Source organism: Bos taurus, chromosome 10, assembly GCF_002263795.3.
Source record: "Bos taurus isolate L1 Dominette 01449 registration number 42190680 breed Hereford chromosome 10, ARS-UCD2.0, whole genome shotgun sequence".
Taxonomy (NCBI): domain Eukaryota; kingdom Metazoa; phylum Chordata; class Mammalia; order Artiodactyla; family Bovidae; genus Bos; species Bos taurus.
The window spans coordinates 95,266,994-95,285,797 of record NC_037337.1 but is presented as its reverse complement, the minus strand read 5'-3'; positions in this window follow the sequence as shown (position 1 = coordinate 95,285,797).

Here is an 18,804-nt window from a genome sequence, read left to right as displayed (position 1 = left end):
TTGCAAAAAAAGTAGCTATTATTTGTTATATTTATTACGATTTTTGTGACCTGAGAGAAATAAATAAATCCAGTAAGTGTCACAAAAGTGGATGAGGCTTTCTTAAAAAAAAAAAAAAAAGAAAGAAAGAAAAACTTGAAATTGTATTTATGCATACAAATATTTGAAGCTTTTTTCAAAATTGGGCAGTACAAGTGTAGAAATGTGCATAAAATATAAATGTAGATTTTAATGAATCATTTAAAACTGAAGTTGAATAACAGCCTCCCTTGAGTAGAAACAGAATACACTAGCATCCCTTCACATCACAACCCCTCCCCTCTCCCTAATGCCTTCGAAAGCCTTCTTCCTATTCTTATTTTTCTCATTATTTTCGCTACATAAATATACATGACTGAACACTACCAGCATGCATGGCTCCCTGCCTCTCTTGCTTCAATCAACCTTATGTTTCTAAGATAAAATCACGAGTAGTGTGTAGCTACAGTTTGTTCGTTTTTGTGGCTGTGTAGAGTACCGACTGAACGAGAATACCATAAGCATGGATTTACCACCATTTGCTGATTCTATAGTCATTAGACATTAGACTGGTTCCAAATTTAGACTATCATAAACACTTGATGGTCTTCTATGTGTCTCCTGGAGCATGCATACATGCAGTTTTGTAGGTTTCCTACTTAGGACACGTTTTCTCAATGGAGGCATATTTGGGTATTTCAGGCACTATAATTCTTTCCATTTTTTTTTTAAATTTTATTTTCAATTGGAGAATAATTACTTAATAATATAATGATGGTTTCTACCACACATCAACATGAATCAACCATAGGTATACATATATCCCCACCCCCTTGACAATAATTTTTTTTTCTTAATGAGCTATTCTGTGAATTATAAAATGTCTGGCCCCTACCCACTGTATCCCAGTGTTATTATCACTACCCCACCATCACCTCTAGATGTGAACAGCCAAGAATGTCTCCAGGCACTTCCCTGGTGGTCCAGTGGTTAGGAGTCCATGCTTCTACTTCAGGGGGTATGAGTTCGATCCCTGGGCTGGGAAACTTCCCACATGCCATGCAGAGTGGACAATACACAATGCCTCCAGATACTGGCAGATGTCTTGGGGGAGTGGTGAGTGACACCTGCTCTAGTGGAGAAATACTGACCTTAGGAGAATTTCTATAAATAATAGCAAATATACTTTTCTAAGAGAAATTTCCAATTTTTACTTCAACCTGAGATTTCCCATTACTCACCCTTCTCACCGGTGCTTGATGCGTTTGTTTCCTAGGACTGTCATAACAAACCCACAGACTGGGCACAGTAATTTATTTTCTCAAGTTCTAGGGGCTGAAAGTCTAAATCAAGGCACTGAGACCTCTCTTTCCTTGGCTTTCAGATGCTCACTTTCTCACTGTGTTCTCACGTCCTTTTTTCTGTACATGAGAATCCCTGGTGTCTCTCTCTCTTTCAAGAACACCAGTCTTATTGGATTAGAACTTCACACTTATGATCCCAAATAATCTTAATTACTTCTTTAAAGGCCCTATCTTCAAATACAGTCACTTTGAGGGTCAAGGCTCAAACACAGGAATTTTGAGACGAGCCACTACTTAGTATATAACACTTTGTATTATCAGTGTTTCAGTCTGCAATTCTGAATATGTGTCTTCTATCCATAGTGAGTCACTCAGTTATGTCCACTTCTTTGCAACCCCATGGACTGTGGCCTACCAGGCTCCTCTAGCCATGGGATTCTCCAGGCAAGAATACTGGAGCAGGAAGGCATTCCCTTCTCCAGGGGATCTTCCTAGCCCAGGGATCTGATCGACCCAGGTCTCCTGCAGGGCAGTCAGATTCTTTACCATCTGAGCCACTGGGGAAGCTCCTTCTATCTGTAGTAATTTTGATTTTTGTTTTCTTAATAATTAAGGAGCTTGACACTTTTTCAAATGCCAATCACTTATGCAAAATCTTAAGTAGGTGACCTTTCTGTTTGAATCTTTTAGTCAGTTGGCTTTTTATAATATCTTTGAAATAGCTTTTTATTTACATTTTTTTTTTTCTTATGGATTTGTCAAAGTCCTCTAAACATTCTCTTTGTCAGTTATTGCCATTACAGGCATCTCCTCCCCCTTTGAGGCTTTACTTTTTATTCTCTTAATTGTGTTATTGGAGAAGTAAAATTTTAGTTTAACTGTAGTTAAGTTCTTCAGTCTTTTTCATTCTGTCCCTTGATTTGTGTATGTGGCACATAGTGTGAGGTTAGAGTCAAGTTTTACTTTTTTTTTATGGACATCAATGTGACAGATATTATTTAGTGAAAGATCATTCTAGCATGTTTTTCTGTCATGTCTAACTTTGTCCAATTTTGTCATAAATCAAACTGAAGTAACTAAAATTACTTTGTGTCCTATTTTTAAAAAATATATAAAATTATTAAACCCTGGAATGTGAAAACTCTCTTCAACTTGCTTTGAACAGCATTCAGTACATACTTCTAAGCAGAAGTATTTTCGGCAGCATGATTAGGTGGAAATTTTGATAAATTACAAGAGATTGTCTCTCCTTTTACATGCTTAGTCTCTGAGCTCAGTGTTCTGTTTTATTTCAACAACATTGGAGAGAGGTTAAATTCCTAACAATTGAAAACTGAATGGAAATCTCATTCCCAGAAGTTGGACCAAATTATTATAAGCCAACCTATATGTCATAAAAGGGCTTATTTGAGGGAGTTCATATCATGTCAGATATTAATAAAGCTATGTTTTTTTTTTAATTTTAAGATTTAATAGCACTGATATTGCGTCTTTTTTTTTTTTTTTTGTAACCCTCAAAGCAGCCCAATAAATTAGGTCATTATATTAGACTTGCTATCTGGTAGGAAACTTGTGTGCCCAAAGTTTTTTCAGCTAGTAATGTAAAGTCCAGATTCAACTCTTTTTGCCTTAATCCAGAGTCTACATTCCTGAACAGTTATTTACAATGTATCCAGATTGATAGGAAAAAAAGAAAAAAAAATACAAGAGGAAGCCTCATTAAGTATTTTGAAATATTTGAAGTTTCATCACTGAGAAATACTGTAATATTCCAATAATTGGAGACCAACTATTAAGAGTTTTAAGGTGCCAGATTTTGTCTCTATCTTAGAAAAAATCAAACTTAATTGAATAACAAATCTGAAAACAAAAACAGCTCCCTTAAGACTTGAGAGTTTTCTGGCACCAGTGGCATTTTAATTAAAAAGGTGGAGGATTAAAAACAAAAAGCTAGAAGAGATTTCTTCATTGGATGGGATGTCTTAGTACACGATTTCTAAGTATTCTCTAGATTAAAGGTGTTGCAATTTATATTATTAAATACTATATATATATATAATATTTCTTAGCTTTGTGTGCATGGGATGAAGATTCTGTAAAAGAAAAATACACATATATCTACCTCCCATTGACTTATGATAAAGAATTCACAAATATAATTGGTAGATAATAGATTTAAACTGAAATATTTAAAAATAGCTACTATACTTGACTTAGATACTTGACAAAGATAACTTTTAAAATGTATCTCATTATGTGCATGAGACACTTCCCAGGTGGCTCAGTGGTAAGAATCTTCCTGCCAGCGAAGGAATGCAGGAGACGCAGTTTCGATCCCTGGGTCCAGAAGATCCCCTGGAGAAAGAAATGGCAACCTACTACAGTATTCTTGCCTGGGAAATCCCATGGACAGAGGAGCCTGGTGGGCTACAGTCCATGATTTCACAAAGAGTGGGACACGATTCAGGGACTGAGCACACATGTGAACTAGAGATAATGGAGTTTCATTTCTCCCCTTTGTGCTGTTTACAAAATGTTATACTGTTTAAAATGTAAACCAAAAACCCATGCCATTAATACCATGCTTATAAAGCTAGAAAGTTTATTTCATTAAGGCATTGATCAACTGAAGATGTTGTACAAAATAGAATTATAATTTAAAAAGAGTACAATAACAAAAAAAATTAGGCCCTAATAGTTTTCCTCTAATCAATCCATAAAGATTACAAATATGACATTAATAAACATTTACACTCTCAAACATTTCTGAAAATTTATAATACTATGTCATATTAAAATAATTATTATCTATACATTTTTCCCATATAGGATAATCCATTAGCTGCTGATACTGTACAGAAGGATATTGATAAGATTAGGACAGACTATACTTTTATAATAAACATCTCCTGAATCTAAGAATATTTACTGAAATGTATGATTTACACAATGCCTCCTGTAGATTGGGACTTCTCTATGGGACATCTCTCCCCCTTTCACGGAACTAGACAATTGATTAAGCTTCCATTATATGAAGACATAATCATAGCAAGTGAAGTGATAGATTCCACCCATTACAATCACATAAATTTGTTGTTGCTGTTCAGTCGCTAAGCCATGTCTGACTCTTTGACATTCCACGAACTGCAGCATGCTAGTCTCCTCTGTCCTTCACCATCTACCAGAGCTTGCTCCAATTCCTGTCCATTGAGTCACTGATGCTATCTACTATCTCATCCTCTGCCACCCCCTTTACATAAATTGTGTAAATAATTCAATAGTGAAGTGAAGTTGTTCAGTCGTGTCCGACTCTTTGCAACTCCATGGACTGTAGCCTACCAGGCTCCTCCATCCATGGAATTTTCCAGGCAAGAGTATTGGAGTGGGTTGCCTTTTCCTTCTCCAGGGGATCTTCCCGACCCAGGGATCAAACCCGGTTCTCCCACATGGCAGGTAGACGCTTTACCATCTGAGCCACCAGGGAATAATTCAATAGTTAATGCCAAATCATGATGATAAAACAGTTTAAAAAGGAAGATTCATCTATTTCACATTAAATTGCTAAAAATATGATCAAAATCAAAAACCTTGATTGCTTTCAATCAGAGAATATAGTTTTCATCTGTATCTTGTGTTGTGATTGAATATGAAAGGAAAACACAAGGATTTTTAAGAATTAAATTCTGTGCATTATGGAGAAAATGATCACATGAATAGCCATAAGCATCATGGATGAAATATATTTGTAAATTCTTGGCAGTCATATTCTTTAGGGTTATGGTCATAGAATTGTACTTATCTTAAATAATAATGACATCCATTAAGGTCAAAATTGTTAGACTAAATCTCTTGTTTCATGTGGCAAAGTTCAGTTAAACTGTCATTCAGTATTTTTTTTTAAATTGTATCACATATTAATAATACTACTTAGGTAATAAAATATAAATAGAATTTAAATACACTTTATTTTTGTTCCATAAGAGACAACTTATTAGATTTAAGGGAGACATAAAAGTGGAATGTGCCACCAGGTGAGGTAATAATTTGAAAAATTATTTGGCTAAAGTATCATTTCAGTAAAGTTTAACAGAAAAGATAATCCATAAAATGCCAGTTCACACTCCCATTCTGGAAATCAGACCTGATGTGTTTCAGAATTTAGATTTTTCTGATTTGAGAAAGATGAGGCAGAATTCAACACCCAAACAGTTTTAAATTTCTCCAGCAAATATAATAAAATTCAATATAAATGTCATGCATAAACAACACATTGCCATATATATGTGGGACAGTTTTTTCAACATGAGTTTTGGTCAGGTCAAATTTGCCAATAAATGAATTAAAAAAAAAAAAACAACCCTGGATTTTCTGAGTTTTTTGGATTTTAGCATGATGGATAAAATTTGTAGATGTGTATTAGTTTGTGATTACTGTCTGTTAAATGCATAGACAATAGCAAATGCATAGCTATTTTTGTTGGTTTCATAGAGAGTAGTGATCAATTCATGTAATTGATCAGCCAGCTGGATTGTCCTTAGTGGCGATCAGCATCACTTTCATCTCCACCTTGTAAAGCTCCAGTGTAATAGATTGTTCCAGAGAAGAGTCTGGAACTACATTTCCCGAAACTCCCTTCTTCTGCCTTTGACAAAGAGTCATACAACAGTTAAAAGTTGGAAGAGAAAGATAAGTGCTTCAGCTGAGGTTTACTGAGTGGGTGAATTAATGGCAGGAGTAAATTTCTAAGTGGTTTGTTGATGAGAGCCTGAGAATCACACATCCAAGTGCTACATTCCAAAATAGGATAAGGCTCTTCCTAGACTAACACATTCACTTTCAGACATTCCAGAGGACCCAGGGAGTTTCTCTGTGAGCTCTGGAGGACCACCCCACCCATCCCTCTGAGGCTGTGGGTGGAGACCCTGGTGATGGTTTCCCTGTAAATCTAGCCGAAATCTTTAAAACCAAAGTGACTTCTGTTTTTCTGAGTGAATCCCAAGTACACTTAATGAATCGAATACACTCAATGAAGGACCAGTTTCAAATAGTTAAGAGGGCTACAATTTGTTGTGTTAATTTTTAAATTTATTTAAAAGCAAATAGAATGTTAATGTATTTTTGCTTTTACTTCCGATATTCTGGGAGGTGGGTCATAGAGGATCCTGCTGTGATGTATGTCAGAGAGTGTTTTGCCTATGTTCTCCTCTAGGAGTTTTATAGTTTCTGGTCTTATGTTTAGATCTTTAATCCATTTTGAGTTTATTTTTGTGTATGGTGTTAGAAAGTGTTCTAGTTTCATTCTTTTACAAGTGGTTGACCAGTTTTCCCAGCACCACTTGTTAAAGAGATTGTCCTTAATCCATTGTATATTCTTGCCTCCTTTGTCAAAGATAAGGTGTCAATATGTGCGTGGATTTATCTCTGGGCTTTCTATTTTGTTCCATTGATCTATATTTCTGTCTTTGTGCCAGTACTATACTGTCTTGATAACTGTGGCTTTGTAGTAGAGCCTGAAGTCAGGTAGGTTGATTCCTCTAGTTCCATTCTTCTTTCTCAAGATCGCTTTGGCTATTCAAGGTTTTTTGTATTTCCATACAAATTGTGAAATTATTTGTTCTAGCTCTGTGAAGAATAACTGTTGGTAGCTTGATAGGGATTGCATTGAATCTATAGATTGCTTTGGATAGTATACTCATTTTCACTATATTGATTCTTCCAATCCATGAACATGGTATATTTCTCCATCTATTAGTGTCCTCTTTGATTTCTTTCACCAGTGTTTTATAGTTTTCTATATATAGGTCTTTAGTTTCTTTAGGTAGATACATTCCTAAGTATTTTATTCTTTCCGTTGCAATGGTGAATGGAATTGTTTCCTTAATTTCTCTTTCTGTTTTCTCATTAGATGGTATATTTCTCCATCTATTAGTGTCTGATTTCTTTCACCAGTGTTTTATAGTTTTCTATATATAGGTCTTTAGTTTCTTTAGGTAGATACATTCCTAAGTATTTTATTCTTTCCGTTGCAATGGTGAATGGAATTGTTTCCTTAATTTCTCTTTCTGTTTTCTCATTTCTCATATTTCTCATTATAGCAACTTTACTATAGTCATTGATTATTTCTAGTAATTTTCTGGTGGAGTCTTTAGGGTTTTCTATGTAGAGGATCATGTCATCTGCAAATAGTGAGAGTTTTACTTCTTCTTTTCCAATTTGGATTCCTTTTATTTCTTTTTCTGCTCTGATTGCTGTGGCCAAAACTTCCAAAACTATGTTGAATAGTAATGGGACCTAATTAACCTTAAAAGCTTCTGCACATCAAAGGAAACTATCAGCAAGGTGAAAAGACAGCCTTCAGAATGGGAGAAAATAATAGCAAATGAAGCAACTGACAAAGAACTAATCTCAAAAATATACAAGCAACTCCTACAGCTCAACTCCAGAAAAACAAATGACCCAATCAAAAAATGGGCCAAAGAACTAAACAGACATTTCTCCAAAGAAGACATACAGATGGCTAACAAACACATGAAAAGATGCTCAACATCACTCATTATCAGAGAAATGCAAATCAAGACCACTATGAGGTACCATTTCACACAAGTCAGAATGGCTGCGATCCAAAAGTCTACAAATAATAAATGTTGGAGAGGGTGTGGAGGAAAGGGAACCCTCTTACACTGTTGGTGGGAATGCAAACTAGTACAGCCACTATGGAGAACAGTGTGGAGATTCCTTAAAAAACTGGAAATAGAACTGCCTTATGATCCAGCAATCCCACTGCTGGGCATACACACTGAGGAAACCAGAAGTGAAAGAGACACATGTACCCCACTGTTCATCGCAGCACTGTTTATAATAGCCAGGACATGGAAGCAACCTAGATGTCCATCAGCAGATGAATGGCTAAGAAAGCTGTGGTACATATACACAATGGAGTATTACTCAGCCATTAAAAAGAATACATGTGAATCAGTTCTAATGAGGTGGATGAAACTGGAGCCTATTATACAGAGTGAAGTAAGCCAGAAGGAAAAACACCAATACAGTATACTAATGCATATATATGGAATTTAGAAAGATGATAACAATAACCCTGTGTATGAGACAGCAAAAGTGACGCTGATGTATGGAACAGTCTTATGGACTCTGTGGGACAGGGAGAGGGTGGGAAGATTTGGGAGAATGGCATTGAAACATGTAAAATATCATGTATGAAACGAGATGCCAGTCCAGGTTCAATGCACGATACTGGATGCTTGGGGCTAGTGCACTGGGATGACCCAGAGGGATGGTATGGGGAGGGAGGAGGGAGGAGGGTTCAGGATGGGGAGCACATGTATACCTGTGATGGATTCATTTTGATATTTGGCAAAACTAATACAATTATGTAAAGTTTAAAAATAAAATTAAATTTAAAAAAAGTTAATGTAATAATCTCAGATTTTCTATATTTAACTTATCTAACCTATTTAAACAAGGGAATTTTCATTGAGTATTCTTTCATGCCCACAAGGATCTTTAGTGTAGACTCATGCCTCCAATTTTTTTTAATAAAATTAATCTGTTGTGGATCAAACAAACAAGAAATTGTTAGAATTACAAAAATGCTGTTCTCTCAAGACATTTATTATTATTACTATTTAGTAAAAAATACCCTTTTGTCATTGACCTTTACCAATCAACCCTATTGTTTGCTGTTTGGTTGCTAAGTAGTGTCCCACTCTTTGCAACCCATGTACTGCAGCATGCTAAGTTCCTCTGTTCTCTGTCTTCCAGAGTTTGCTCAAATTCATGTCCATTGAGTCACTGATGCTATCTAACCATATCTGCCTTCCCCTTCTCCTTTTGCCATAAATCTTTCCCAGCATCAGGGTCTTTTCCAATGAACCAGCTCTTCGTATCAGGTGGCCAAAGTATAGAGCTTCAGTTGCAACATCAAAAGTCCTTCCAATGAATATTCAGGGTTGATTTCCTTTAGGACTGACTGGTGTGAGCTCCTTGCAGTCCAAGGGACTCTCAAGAATCTTCTCCAACACCATAATTTGAAAGCATGAATTCTTTGGTGCTGAGCCTTCATCAACCCTATGATGAATCCCAAATCAAAATCTTCAATATAATTTTTAAGTTCTTTAGGGTTAACTTAGACATAAAGAATTTTGCTGAATGATGATTGTATTATATATCTGAAATTGCTAATACAACATTCTTTAGGGTTAACTTCGGCTTCAAAAGGGTGTTGTTGAATTTATGAAAGTGTATTTCTCTATTCCAAAATGAGAGTTTGTAAAATGAAGTGCTGATTAGTTAAATGCTTCCAAAGACCTCCATGTGATATTACTGCTAATTTAAGATTTATGCTACTAAATATATGCTGACTAATAAATCCATCCTGGAATGATAACTCTACAGCCTATTTGGCATGGGGACAATTATTCACAGCTGCATGCAAGATGCCACTAAATGAAAAGTGGCATAACTACTTATGTTTGGCATACTGTTAACCACCTCCTGTCAAAAAATAAAAATGAAACAAATCCACCAAATCCTCTTTTTTCAATGAGTTTTGAAGAGGGGGAAAGAACTACAGCTGAAGAAAAAAAAATAAAATGGAAAAGATAAGTTCTACAGACATGTTGGAGAGAAATTATTTAACTGGGTATTTACAGGGCTCATGGACACCATCTCTGTCTTTGTTTCATAATATAGACTGGATTCCTACCATAGGAATGCAATCATAACCTGAGATCAGAGACTAACAGAGATGGGTGAACAAGTCCACTCTGGATAAATGTCACTCATTGACTGTTTCATGTAATCTTCAAACCCTGTTGATGAATTAGGCTATATGTATGTGTGTGTGTGTCTCTGTGTGTGTGTGTGTGTGTGTGTGTGTGTGTGTGTGTATATAATGCTAATTTTCTAGGGATTATCTTTTATTTTAATTTGTTGCCAGACTTATTTTCTCACATTACTTTTATATTCCTTCACTCTTCTGCAAATTTCACTGTGATCTTTTAGAAAATAGAAAGAGGTTCACACTGAGAAAATGTCTGGGCTGTGTTTTAGGTTTGTTTTATTTTAGGTTAAGAAATAAATTACAAACTGTATTTCAATAACGTTTCGGTAGAAATTAAAACCAACTGGCAACTTTTGAAATAAATGCTAAAGAAAAAAGTATGTGCCAAATATTTAGCTGTTAACTTCAAATGATGACCTTATTATAAACACCAAGATGACCTTTGAAACTTAAAGTCTTTTATTTAAACATCTCACAACCTATTGCATGACTGTTAACTTTCTTAGACAAATCAGTAGCTTTTTCACCATCATATCATTCTGAAAATTTCAAAAAAATGGTGTAGAATATACCATTGAGAATATACTTCACAATTATCATGATAAATTATATTCTATATTGCAAGCAGCTGCTTTTTCTTCCAATGAGTTGACCTCCTGTTTGAGGAAAAGGAAAGAAACACACAAAAAAGTATTCTTTTATTTTGGAGTTAAATGGTAGAAAGCAAAATAAGTCCTACTAAAGTGAACCTTTTTTCAAATGCATTAAATTTACAGAACAGGCTAAGGGAGAGTTGGCTGTCAGCAAGCTGTTAGAGTTTATTGTGTGTTGAACTTCACACAATTGTGAAGTATTGTGTTATCTCTTTCCTAAGATGACCTTGATGGAAACTACAACTTGAAAAACTAGAGTAGTTAAATAGAAATAATGCCGTGTCCAAATTAGATTTTATATTTTTATGTGATATTACCAAATGCCAAAACTATTTTTAAAAATAATAAATACATAAGAGTGATTCACTTTTGCCCATAGCAAATGGTTTTCTTGAATTTTTCAAGAGGGCGGCCTTGTGCAGAAAATATCATTCATGGGGATTTGGCTTAGATGAGCTTATTATGCACTGGAGAACAATAGGAATGGAAAGAGAGGATACTGATAAAAGATTTTATCAAGTGTTTCTAGCTGAAAATCACATTTTTCTCAAGATTTGAGATAATAAATTTAACACATTTTGTGCTGATTGTAGGATGAGAATAATGCATGATTGTAAATTTGTGTCATCAGTGAGCATCATGGCTGCTGTGAATTGACCTTTGATGATGACACTTCACTCTCAAGAAAATGTCTATTCTCTCAGTCCACTCAAATCTGTTGTTATTGTTATTTAGTTACTAAGTCATATCCGACTCTTTGTGACCCTATAGACTGTAGCCCACCAGGCTCCTTCATCTGTGGGATTTCTCAGGCAAGAACATTGAAGTAGGTTGCCATTTCCTGCCCCTGAGAATCCTTCTAACCCAGGAATTGAACCTACATCTCTTCATTGGCAGGTAGGTTTTTTACCACTAAACCACTGGGAAGCCCAGTCTTTTTTTGTTTGTTTGTTTGTTTTTCTTTAAATCTTTTTATCACTTTGCAAAAGAAACCCTTAGCTGTCTACAAGCACTGAGTTGACATCCTCCTGTGACACTTTTTTTTTTTTTTTAATATTTTATTTTTTTTTATTTTTTTTTAAATTTTATTTTATTTTTAAACTTTACATAATTGTATTAGTTTTGCCACTTTTAAGGGATTTTGTTTTGAAGTTCTGGCAGTGTGGCAGTGTCAGTAGTAAAAACAGAGACAGATGACATGGACCTGTTCTACGTTCATAAACGTTAGTGATCTTTCTTTTAAATTTTTACAATAAAGTTGAATAGACAAGATGGTAGCCAATTATTTAAAATTGCTTTTTTAAAAAATGAATCTTGACTAGCTCTAATGCCAAATAGAATATATTTTTATATCACCATGTGTGATAAAACTGAACTTGATGCTCTTGACCTGCTACTAATGGGTCACGTACTATTCTTTCCAGGTTTTGTGACATCCCTGGAAGGACCAATTTCAATAAATGGCTAGTTGGAGTGAAGACTAAATTCATGGAAAAGTCCCCTGGACTTTCTGGGTGTTCAGTTAAGTTCAGTCGTGTCCGACTCTTTGTGACCCCATGAATCGCAGCACATCAGGCCTTCCTGTCCATTACCAACTCCCGGAGTTCACTCAAACTCACAACCATCGAGCCAGTGATGCCATCCAGCCATCTCATCCTCTGTCGTCCCCTTTTCCTCCTTCCCCCAATCCCTCCCAGCATCAGAGTCTTTTCCAGTGAGTCAACTCTTTTCATGAGGTAGCCAAAGTACTGGAGTTTCAGCTTTAGCATAATTCCTTCCAAAGAACACCCAGGGTTGATCTCCTTTAGAATGGACTGGTTGGATCTCCTTGCAGTCCAAGGGACTCTCAAGAGTCTTCTCCAAAACCACAGTTCAAAATCGTCAATTCTTCAGCGCTCAGCTTTCTTCACAGTCCAACTCTTGCATCCATACATGACCACTGGAAAAACCATAGCCTTGACTAGACGGACCTTTGTTGGCAAAGTAATGTCTCTGCTTTTGAATATGCTATCTAGGTTGGTCATAACTTTCCTCCCAAGGAGTAAGCGTCTTTTAATTTCATGGCTGCAGTCACCATCTGCAGTGATTTTGAAGCCCCCCAAAATAAAGTCTGACACTGTTTCCACTGTTTCCCATCTATTTTCCTTGAAGTGATGGGACCGGATGCCATGATCTTCATTTTCTGAATGTTGAGCTTTAAGCCAACTTTTTCACTCTCCACTTTCACTTTCATCAAGAGGCTTTTGAGTTCCTCTTCACTTTCTACATATCTGAGGTTATTGATATTTCTCCCGGCAATCTTGATTCCAGCTTGTGTTTCTTCCAGTTCAGCGTTTCTCATGATGTACTCTGCATATAAGTTAAATAAGCAGGTGACAATATATAGTCTTGACATACTCCTTTTCCTGTTTGGAACCAGTCTGTTGTTCCATGTCCAGTTCTGTTACTTCTTGACCTGCATATAGGTTTCTCAAGAGGCAGGTCAGGTGGTCTGGTATGTCCATGTCTTTCAGAATTTTCCACAGTTTATTGTGATCCACACAGTCAAAGGCTTTGGCATAGTCAATAAAGCAGAAATAGACATTTTTCTGGAACTCTCTTGCTTTTTCCATGATTCAGTGGATGTTGGCAATTTGATCTCTGGTTCCTCTGCCTCTCCTAAAACCAGCTTGAACATCTGAAAATTCATGGTTCACATATTGCTGAAGCCTGGCTTGGAGAATTTTGAGCATTACTTTACTAGCATATGAGATGAGTGCAATGTGCAGTAGTTTGAGCATTCTTTGGCATTGCCTTTCTTTGGGATTGGAATGAAAATGGACCTTTTCCAGTCCTGTGGCCACTGCTGAGTTTTCCAAATTTGCTGGCATATTGAGTGCAGCACTTTCACAGCATCATCTTTCAGGATTTGAAATAGCTCAACTGGATGTTAAGTTGCCCCATTTCCAGTATATAATCAACTCAAATATCAGGCATAATTCAACTTTAAAATAATCATAGATGCATATATTTTCTTCTGATAGCCAACCTAGACAACATTCCTTTGCAAACAAACATTCCTCTAGTCAAAGCTATGGTTTTTCCAGTAATGTATGGATATAAGAATTGGACTATAAAGAAAGCTGAGTGCTGAAGAATTGATGCTTTTGTACTGTGGTATTGGATAAGACTCTTGGAAGTCCCTTGCACTTCAAGGAGGTCCAACCAGTCCATCCTAAAGGAGATCAGTCCTGAATGTTCATTGGAAGCACTGATGTTGAAGTTGCAACTCCAATATTTTGGCCACCTGATTCGAAGAGCTGACTCATTGGAAAAGACTCTGATGTGGGGAAAAATTGAAGGTGGGAGGAGAAGGGGATGACAGAGGATGAGATGGTTGGATGGCATCACCGACTCAATGGACATGAGTTTGGGTAAATGCCGGGAGTTGGTGATGGACAGGGAGGTCTGGCGTGCTGCAGTCCATGGGGTCACAAAGAGTCAGACATGACTGAGTGACTGAACTGAGCTGAACTGAAAGTGAACAATAAATGTAGCAGGCAAATTTGGCCTAGGAGCACAGAATGAAGCAGGGCAAAGGCTAATAGAGTTTTGCCAAAAGAATGCACTGTTCATAACACCCTCTTCCAACTACACAAGAGAAGACAATAACTCTGAGCTTAGGATTAAAAGGTTAAAACCACAGTATCTTATTTAAAGGTCCTTTGAACGTACCTAGCTACATGGGCTTCTATCACTAGACATTCTCTATGTACAATCCCTTGATGGGTACTTCCCTTTTTTCATGTTGATGTATGGCGAAACCAATACAATATTGTAAAGTAATTAACCTCCAATTAAAATAAAAAAAGAAAATAAAAAGTTAAAAAAATATATATATATACATATGGTTAAATTACAAGATATTGGCTACCCTCAAAGCAGTATGTTTTTCTTTTTGCAAATATAATGTTTATATTTTATTTTTTAATGATGTACTACTACAGGCTAATTGCCCTGTAGTCCTCTCTTTTGACCATTGCCCTTAGTCCTATCCATCAAGTGTCAATTATGATTTTATCACAGGCGATGGCAATCACATAGCTGATGAACTGATATGCCCCTGTGTATCAAACTGAACTGTGAAACAGATATTGGCAAAAAAAGAAAAGAAAGAAACAAGGATAAGAAAAATAAAACGAGGATACATTGGATCATCATATAGCCAACACAGGCAGGGCAGGAATGCCACTTTTAGGGAATTATGGGAACAAGGATTGGTGCCACTAGAGCTCTTTCTCTGGACTGTGCTTCTCCATGTGGTTGACTGAAGTCCTAGTCTTCTTTGCTTAAATTGTTGTGGATTTTTAACCTATGTGATTAATCTAGAAGTAGGAACTTGCATTCATCCATTATCACAATTTAGTTTTTAGAAAAAATCAAACTGCATTAAAAGTGGTTGAAATGAGAAAAAAGGTATTTCTCTCTCTAGTAAAAAGAAAAAAAAATTCAGAAGTTGTTGATATAGGGATGACATGATCAACTGTCATTCATTAGAACCACAGATGCCTAGCTGAAGAAAAATGCTGGGTCTCCAGCTCTGAGCTGTATTTCTGCCAGCAGAATGGAAGTTCCAGAAGTACAACATGCCGCACTCTGATAGAGAATTTCAAGAAACTCCAGAGATCATATCTATCAGCCCTTGCAGCAACAAGGGAGCCTGAAAAGTGTCACCTTTTAGGTGGAGAGCAATGTACTGGTTGTAAATTTGTGTTCTGTTACTAAGGAACCAAAAGAGAATAGATGTGAAAGCACTGAGTGGTCTCTGAGCTATGCAAATATGAATGTATGTGTTTTTTGATACATTTCTAATTTTAAAAAGTTGTAGTGAAAATGTATAATTGACTTTTTCATGGCACTTAACTGAGAAACTTTGAATAAAGGAACTCTAAGAAAGACTTTGTTGAGAAAGCAAAGCTCTGAGTTCCTTATTAGTTTTGCTTAGTTATAAAAGTTAGTCTAGAAAACATTTACATTTTAGTTACTATAAAATTTAAATCTATGTGATTTGTATTTTTTATCATGACTTCAATTTTCTGGATGTTTTCTCAAATGTCCAGTAGATTTTCTATAAAAACTGCATAAATAATTCCAAGGAACATTAATTGGGTAACTTCATATTATTTAAGGTATTAAATTTATTAGAATATATCTATATAAAACTTTATGGAATCAAGATTGTGGGGAGAAATATCAATAACCTCAGATATGCAGATGACACCACCCTTATGGCAGAAAGTGAAGAGGAACTAAAAAGCCTCTTGATGAAAGTGAAAGTGGAGAGTAAAAAAGTTGGCTTAAAGGTCAACATTCAGAAAACGAAGATCATGGCATCTGGTCCCATCACTTCATGGGAAATAGATGGGGAAACAGTGGAAAGTGTCAGACTTTATTTTTCTGGGCTCCAAAATCACTGCAGATGGTGACTGCAGCCATGAAATTAAAAGATGCTTACTCCTTGGAAGGAAAGTTATGACCAACCTAGATAGCATATTCAAAAGCAGAGACATTACCTTGCCAACAAAGGTTCGTCTAGTCAAGTCTATGGTTTTTCCTGTGGTCATATATGCATGTGAGAGTTGGACTGTGAAGAAAGCTGAGCACTGAAGAATTGATGCTTTTGAACTGTGGTGTTGGAGAAGACTCTTGAGAGTCCTTTGGACTGCAAGGAGATCCAACCAGTCCATTCTGAAGGAGATCAGCCCTGGGATTTCTTTGGAAGGAATGATGCTAAAGCTGAAACTCCAGTACTTTGGCCACCTCATGCGAAGAGTTGGCTCATTGGAAAAGACTCTGATGCTGGGAGGGATTGGGGGCAGGAGGAGAAGGGGATGACAGAGGATGAGATGGCTGGATGGCATCACTGACTCGATGGACATGAGTCTGAGTGGACTCTGGGAGTTGGTAATAGACAGGGAGGCCTGGCGTGCTGTGATTCATGGGGTCGCAAAGAGTCGGACAGGATTGAGCGACTGATCTGATCTGATCTGATATAAAACTTTGCATTTTTATTTAAAGGTGGGACTATATTTGAAATCGGAAGTTTATTTTACTTGCCCACTTTGTAAAAATTAACAAACTGACTACAAACTCATTACTCTTTTATGGGTGGCAACTGTTATATAGCACTAGAAAATTTTTGCAGAATTAGTTTTATATATGTGTATATATATGGGTTTCCCAGGTGGCACAATGGTAAAGAATATACCTGTTAACTCATAAGATTCAAGAGACACAGGTTCCATCCCTCGATCAGAAAGATCTCCTGGAGTAGGAAAGGACAACCAGCTCTTATATTTTTGCCTGGAAAATTCCATGGACAGAGAAGCCTGGTGGGCTACTGTCCAGGGGGTCACAAAGAGTTAAACACAACTGAGCACATACACATACACACACACCCCACACACAACTGTTCTTATATATGAGTGTGTATATATATATATGTATATATGTGTAAACATAATGTACAGATATACATTTTTTCAAGCAAAATAATTTTAGTGTATTAATTTTGAAACACAGAACAGAGTCTTCATTTTCTACAAAATTAATTGTTAGTTTGGCAAGACAAAATTTTCGTTTTGCTGTCAAGTATATATGAGATGGTTTAATGGCATCACTGACTTGATGGACATGAGTTTGAGCATTCTTTTGGAGTTGGTGATAGACAGGGAAACCTGGTGTGCTACAGTCCATGGGGTCACAAAGAGTTGGACACAACTGAGCAACTGAGCTGAACTGAATATTAAGAATCTTTGACATAGGAAACGGAGAGAGTCTAGGTTGCTGGATTCATCTGTGAACATGTGTTGAGTATAATCAGTCAAGTAACACTGACACTTTGCAACTTTATTATCAGTCAGGCTAGATTCATGATATTATTCAATAGTCATGCTGTTATTCAAAAGCTTATCACAATTTGGTATATAAAATGCCTTGCTGAAATGAAAATACCTATAGATGCCATTTTTCTAGAAAAAATATATCTATCTAAAAGAAACAAGATCAATTTGAATTATTCTTAATGTAACTATGACAGCCTTTAGAAATTGAACTTTAATTGCAAGCCCTTATAAAATATCAGTTCAGGTTCCATTTCATAATCTTACCAGGCATTGTGTCCACAGAATTAAAATGATTTGCATGTTTTATGGTTGTTGAAGTATAACTGATTCACAAATTATATTAGTGTCAGGTGTACAACATAGTGATTGAAAATTTATATAGGTTATAAGGCAATGCTAAAGAATGCTCAAACTATCACACAACTGCACTCATCTCACACACTAGTAAAGTAATGCTCAAAATTCTCCAAGCCAGGCTTCAGCAATATGTGAACCATGAACTTCCTGATGTTCAAGCTGGTTTTAGAAAATGCAGAGGAATCAGAGATCAAATTGCCAACATCTGCTGGATCATGGAAAAAGTAAGAGAGTTCCAGAAAAACATCTACTTCTGCTTTATTGACTATACCAAAGCCTTTGACTGTGTGGATCACAATAAACTGTGGAAAATTCTGAAAGAGATGGGAATACCAGACCACCTGATCTGCCTCTTGAGAAATCTATATGCAGGTCAGGAAGCAACAGTTAGAACTGGACATGGAACAACAGACTGGTTCCAAATAGGAAAAGGAGTTCATCATGGCTGTATATTGTCACCCTGTTTATTTAACTTATATGCAGAGTACATCATGAGAAATGCTGGACTGGAAGAAACACAAGCTGCAATCAAGATTGCCGGGAGAAAAATCAATAACCTCAGATACGCAGATGACACCACCCTTATGGCAGAAAGTGAAGAGGAACTCAAAAGCCTCTTGATGAAGGTGAAAGTGGAGACTGAAAAAGTTGGCTTAAAGCTCAACATTCAGAAAACGAAGATCATGGCATCCAGTCCCATCACTTCATGGGAAATAGATGAGGAAACAGTGGAAACAGTGTCAGACTTTATTTTTGGGGGCTCCAAAATCACTGCAGATGGTGACTGC